At 54.7% G+C, this 6,129-nt stretch overlaps 1 long non-coding RNA gene across 1 annotated transcript; it reads right to left on the minus strand.

Annotated features, from left to right (window-relative positions):
• Positions 1-614: 614 nt before the first annotated feature.
• Positions 615-5,276, minus strand: LOC115296334. The gene is made up of 3 exons (XR_003910855.1): positions 4,978-5,276; positions 3,180-3,298; positions 615-1,999 (listed from the first exon to the last, which is right to left on the minus strand). It is a non-coding gene; the product is annotated as an uncharacterized LOC115296334 (long non-coding RNA).
• Between the last annotated feature and the right edge of the window lie 853 nt (positions 5,277-6,129).

A 6,129-nucleotide genomic window follows, 5' to 3' on the forward strand; every position in this document is an offset into this window, starting at 1 on the left:
GCCACAGAGCCCCCTACTGTGCCATTTCTGTGTTGCTAGTAGGGGGGCTTCCACAGGACCCCCACCCCAGCTTCATAGAGTTCCCGCCCCAGAAGTCGTCACCCCAAGGCCACCCAGCCCCTTCCCTCTGCTTGGAAATCAGGTGCTTGCGGTCAGCGGCTCCTTCCAGTGGGTCACAGGCTATGGTGGTGGGTGCCTGTGAAGCAGCCTTCCTCCTCCCCCTATGGGGACCTGTCAGAGTGACCTTGGGGGGATGTAGAAGCAGTCTCAAACTGGCGGGAGGGCATTTGGTGCTCCAATTGGGGGAGGAATGTAAGTGACCCAGAGGACGAATCCCTGTCCCCTGCTCCCCTCTCTGCTCTTCCTCCCTTTTCCTGCCCCTTCCCACTTCCAATCCTCAAGCTTCCAGTTAAGAATTGAGCCACCTTTTCCAGTGCAACTATTCTCCCATGCATTTCACAGGGGGCCTGTGGGGTGCGGCGGCTGTGACCTTAACCTGCTTCTCTGGATGGGGCCTTCCTGGCACTCCACCGCCAACTGCCAACTCTCAGGAGGGACATTTCGGCCTGGTCTTGGCAAAAATAGCAGCCTATGAGCCAGGTGGCCTGGTGTGGTACCAGCTTTGCCCCTGATCCCACTGTGACCTTGAGAAGCCATGTCCTCCTCTGGGCCTCAGTTTCCCAGGATGCAAAATGAGTTTTGTCCAGTTTTCTTGGTTTTCAAACATTTTTTAAATAATGGATTCTTTTCTTTAAGTGGTAATTTATGTAATATTTCCATTGGTAACGCAAAAAAAGTTCTGGGTTCTATGGTCAACATAGGAGTAGGGGCCCCCAGTCCGTCACACACACACGTGCACACACACACAGATCAGCCCCAGGGCACTCCATACAACATACTTAAACCTCTGAACCCTGAAATCCTTCCCTTGTGAATATTCTGGGGTCCTGCCAGGGCTGGGAGCTCTAGAACTGGGGGTCCTGAGAGCTCTGAGGATGGGGCAGTGGTTGTGGGCCTTCCAGGTATAGGGAGCAGGAAACAGGGTGGGGGGCTTGGACAGATGGGGGCATCCTTTCAACACGGGGTAACCCCACTGAGGCTGGGCAGGGGGCCTGGATCCAAAGCTGAGTCTACGCAAACCCTCCCTACCAGTCCCTGTATCCCAGCCAGAAGTCAAGCAGGCGTCTCTGGCGCTGGCCCCTCAGCTGCGGGGAGAGCGGGACAAGTGGAGAAGGAGAGAGCCCTTCCCCAGCAGGAGGGGCAGTGGTTCCAGCAGGAGCCTCTGCAGCTTTTTTTCTGGAATCCCTCTCACTGAGCCTAGGACAAGGACCAGAGTGGCAGCAGTGGGGGGCTGAGCACCAGGAAGCCCGAGGTGGGTACACTACCCCACTTGAGGAGACACGGGGAACCCTACAGCACCACTAAAGCCACAAGTGTGAGAATTTGGTGCCAACAATGCAGGCAGGAGGGGGCCCATCAGGCACTGGTGACAGGAAGGCGGGGTAAGGAGGGCAGCAGATGCCACAGAAGGAAGAAAAATGGCACCGATAAGAGGGAGGCCTGGGCCTGAGGTCCCTCCAAAGTGGGGTAAGAGCCGAAGCACCCCAGTCCCTCCTTGGGGACAGATGGACTGTGCTCAGGGGTGCTGAGAGAGGCTGGTGTTCAGCCCAGCCACCCCAGGTCACCAGACAAAGGAGGTGCTGCCTCCTCACTTACACATCCAGGAAGCCTGGGAAGCCACAGCCGTGGGGAGACCATTGTTCCCAATTTCCCTCAGGGAACCTCACAGGTCTCTGTCCCAAACGCGTGCACGCGCACGCACACACACACACACACACACACACACACACACACACGCTGGCATTTATCCCCCAGAGACTTCACTGCCTTGGCCTTGGAAACTTCTGGATCTCTCTTCTGTGCCAGGCATGGCTCTGGGCACTGGGGCTACAGGAGTGGAAACATCAGCCAATGTCTCTGTCCTCGTGGTACTCACATTCTAGGAGGGATGACAGATGATCAGCAAGTGATGGAAGGCACAAGTTCAGGTGGTGATTAGACTCTTGGCGTGGAGAGGGTTGGGGCGGGTGGAGCTGTTTCCAATGGGGTCAAAGACTATCTTGGCAAGGAGGTGACCTGAGCTACAAGAAGCCAGTCATGCTTTGGAACCAAAAGGATTCCAAAAATGTACAATATTTCTTTAAACAGAAAAGAACGTGTGTCCACAAACGTTAAAGGGCAGGGGAGTTAGAAGTGTTTCGGGACATCTGCTGTATGTCCAGCACAAGGATAGGAAGTTCACGGGCACCGTCTCCCACAGCCCTCTTGAGAACCCTGTGTGTCAAGTAGTCTTACTTTCATTTTTACAAATAGGAAATATGAAGCCCGTGAAGGTTACTGTTTCATTCATCTTAAATAAGATGTCTTAAGTTTTAGCCTCTGAAAACACTGAAATAAATCCCGCATGGGCCCTGCCCTCTTAGGACCTCACATCTAGAATGCAGAGGTGGATCAGGGAGGGCTTCCTGGAGGAGTCCCTGCCTAAGCTGAGTCTGAAAGGGTGAGGAGGGGGGTGACAAGGGAAGTGACGAGGTAAATGGGGGGGGGGCAGAGGGGATGGCCCCAGTGGCAGGGTGGCCTGTGGGCAGAAGTGAAGGACAGGGGTGGGAGGTCCTGCCTGCTCGCCTGGCCAGCTCCCTGAAGGGCTAGGGATGTGAGTGAGGACCTGCAGGCTGACGGGGGGCATGGGGGCAGATGGAGCCACCCCTGACTGTTAGGCAAGGCAGAACCGTCTGGTGGAACCTCTTCCAAGGCTCTGGTGACCTGGCCACCCCCAAGCGACAGGGCTACAAATGGCAAATGGTGGGTGCCAGCCATTGGACCACTCACCCCGGTTCTCACACTGCACATGCACAGACACAGACATACATGTGTATACCACGCGTGCATGCAGACATGCAGCTGGCCTCCCTCCTTCCTCTCTATTATTAATGAAGGCTGGAGAAAGGCACAGGGCAGGGGTCAGAGGTTCAGAAAGATGTGGCTTCAGGATAGCTTAGGCCTCAGGCCCCAGGCACCTCTTTATGGAGCCCCAGGGCAGGCCCCCTCCCCAGGCTCTCAGGCTCCCTTGCCTTCCATGTCACCTCCTCCTCCCTCCCCCATATGCTGTGAGGCCTCACCTGCCAGTACCTTGTCCAGGATGTGCAGACGGGCCGTGCAAACCCTGTGCTGGCACATTCACGGGAACGTGGCCTTGCACACTTCAAGTCAGCAGCAGAAGCTAGCCTCTGAACAGACCCTACAACAAACAGATCACATCAGAAAGATGAGCATTGGTGGACCCACACAAGGACTCGAATGCAAAGTCAGACCCTGAACAGCCCAGACATAGGCTGGGAGAGGCCACACATCAGATCAGTCTGGATGAGCCTTCCTGGGAGAGGGCTTGTTCCCAGGAAGTGTGCAGCTTTGGGCTGTGCTAATGGGGAGACAGCAGCCAGCTAAAGGAGAGAGGGTGGCAGCCCCCAGGCTCTGAGCTGGCCGGGCCTTCCAGAAGCAGTAGGTCCAGACCTGGGGATCTCCCCCTTAGAGGAACAGTGACAGAGTGACAGGGTGGGGAGGGGTCTAGAGACCTCATCCTATGAGGAACCACCATAAAGATGCGTAACCCCAAGAATGAAAGTTCTCAGAATCTGGGAGTCCCCCACTCTAGCCACGTCGTTTGTATGTCTCATACCCCTCACTGGTGACTTCCCTGTCCCTTCTTCATACCAGCTAAAGCTCCACTTGTTCGGGGAGCCCTTTCTGACCTCTCTGTGGATTGTGTCCCATGTTTATATGCTCCGCCTACCTACCTGGTCTTGGGGGAGCACTTACCAGAGACAGCTTTACTTATGGGATCATTCTGCTCATGGTGCCTCCCTAATAGACCGTAAGCACTGTGAGGTCAAGGGCTGTGTGTGCTCTTGCTTACTGTTGTTTTCCTGGTGCCTGGCACATAATAGATGCCCGATACAGAGGAAAGGAAGAAAGAGAGAGAAGGAGGGATGGAGGGGGATTGAGGTGCCTTGAACCACCTGAGTGCTGCCATATACAGGATGAAATGGGCTCTCCAGGGGTGGAAAAGGCCAGAGCACCAGCAGAAGGCCAGCCGAGGAAGTCAGATTTCAAATCCTCAGTAGTAAGGTTTTAGAAGTCAGAGGGTCACAGTGAGGATCAGGCCCCCCCCAGAAGACTGAGTTTCTAAGGATGAGTTTAAGCAGAACCAAGAGGAGCACTTGTCAGACGTGCTATTACTGGGATGAAGGAAGGAACCAATGTAGAATGAATGAATGAATGAATGAATGAATGAATGAAAAATGATGACCACTACAGAGTACTCACACACTGAGCAGAAGGCTGGAGACATCTGACCTCTGTCTCAGAATTGGGTCTGGGCCCGGCTATGCCAGACCCCAGGTGGACAAGGAACCACGGGCCCTGAGACACATATGGCACATGTGTTACCGGAAAGCCCACCTGTGATCCATCCAGCGACGCCAGTGGTGTCATGCTGGGTGATGTTTGTCGCAGGGCGAGGACAGAAGTGTCTTGGGAGCAGCTCCGTCCTGATTGCCCTCTTACAGCTCACAGCTTCCCCAAGGAGGTCACATTTCCCAAGGAGGTCACCCTCTTTGGGCCACTTTCCCAGGAGCTGATCCTTTGGCACAAGTCTGTCCTGAGGTCAGGGCTACTGTAGTAGCTTCCGGCTCAGGGCTGGGGATGGTATTGGGAAGGAGGAACTTGGCCCATGGTCTTACGTGGCAGTGACCTGGTCTACAGAGGCTAGAGTGGGCGAGGCAGGTGCCCTGGCTCTGAGCTCCCCCTGGCATGTTAAGAAACCTGAGACATATGCCCATCTCATGCCCAGGAGCCCTCCTCTCCCCAAACTCCGCCATCATTCTGTGAGTTTCCTGAGAGCAGGAGTTGTAATCTTACCTGCCTCCTTTGCACCCCTGACTCAGGGGAGGGGTCCACTGGGTGTGAGGTGAGCAACGCAGGGGCCAGGGCTGGCAGAGCTGATCAAGAAAGGGATGTTCTGCTCAGGGAGACAGAGATGGAGCACTTTCTAGCTGGAGTGCGATAGCATTGAGATGGGGACTGGAAAGAACACACAGCGCCTTGAGGCCCCTGAGGCTGGAACCAGGTTGGACTTGTCTTCGGTCCGTGCTCTGGGTCTGCCCTGTCTCCAACAGCCCTGCTGTGGCCAGTGACCCGTCACTGACTCACAGCCAGCTGTGGACACGGAGGGGAGAAAGTGGCCCCCAGCTGAGCTCATGCACTCCCAATTAGCCCTCTATGCTTCCTCACCAGGGAGAGCCTCCCGCCTTCCAAGCACGCACGTCCCAAGCTGCCCTTTCGCAACCGCAACGTGCCTCTTGCTGCTTATTTTAGCCTGATGAAGCCTCTTGAAATGTCAGAGCTGGAACCAAGCTTGGGATCATGTGGTTCAATCCTTTCATTCAACCAGGGGGAAAACGGATATTCAGGAGACTAAGCGATGTTTCAGGTCACAGCTAATTGGAGTGGCCAGAAATTCCTTTGTTAAGGACAAATCCAGAGAGGGCAGTTTGCTTCATCCAGCCCCTGACCACACTTCTGGAGCCCCCGGAGCCAGCATACCCAGATTTGAATCTTGATTTGCCTCTTATTAGCTGTGAGACTATAGGCAACGTTACTCAGCCTCTCCATACCTCTGTTTCCTCATCTGAAAAATAGGGCTAATAGTGTCCACCTCCCAGGTTAGTGTGAGGGAGGATTCAATGAGTTAAAGTACCTGAATTGCCGAGAGCAATCCCAGGCACGCAACAAGTGCTCATGTTAGAACAAGTTAGCTAACACTCTTGGGTGCAGGGTGCAGCTACCAAACCTTGGCCCCTGTGTGGAAAGTTCAAAACTTCGGTTTTATCAGTTTGCCCAAGGGTAAGCAGATTCCAGGAGACCAGCCATATAACCATGCCTATGGCAAATCAACGGCTACTGTTCCGGTTGGGGACAGATGTTGCCATCAGAAGGACCAGGGCGGGCACAGAGGTGGCCTCCCACTCTGCTGGCCACCACTTGAGATCCAAAAGTTGCAGACATCACAGC

The sequence above is a fragment of the Suricata suricatta genome, chromosome 7 (assembly GCF_006229205.1).
Source record: "Suricata suricatta isolate VVHF042 chromosome 7, meerkat_22Aug2017_6uvM2_HiC, whole genome shotgun sequence".
NCBI lineage: Eukaryota > Metazoa > Chordata > Mammalia > Carnivora > Herpestidae > Suricata > Suricata suricatta.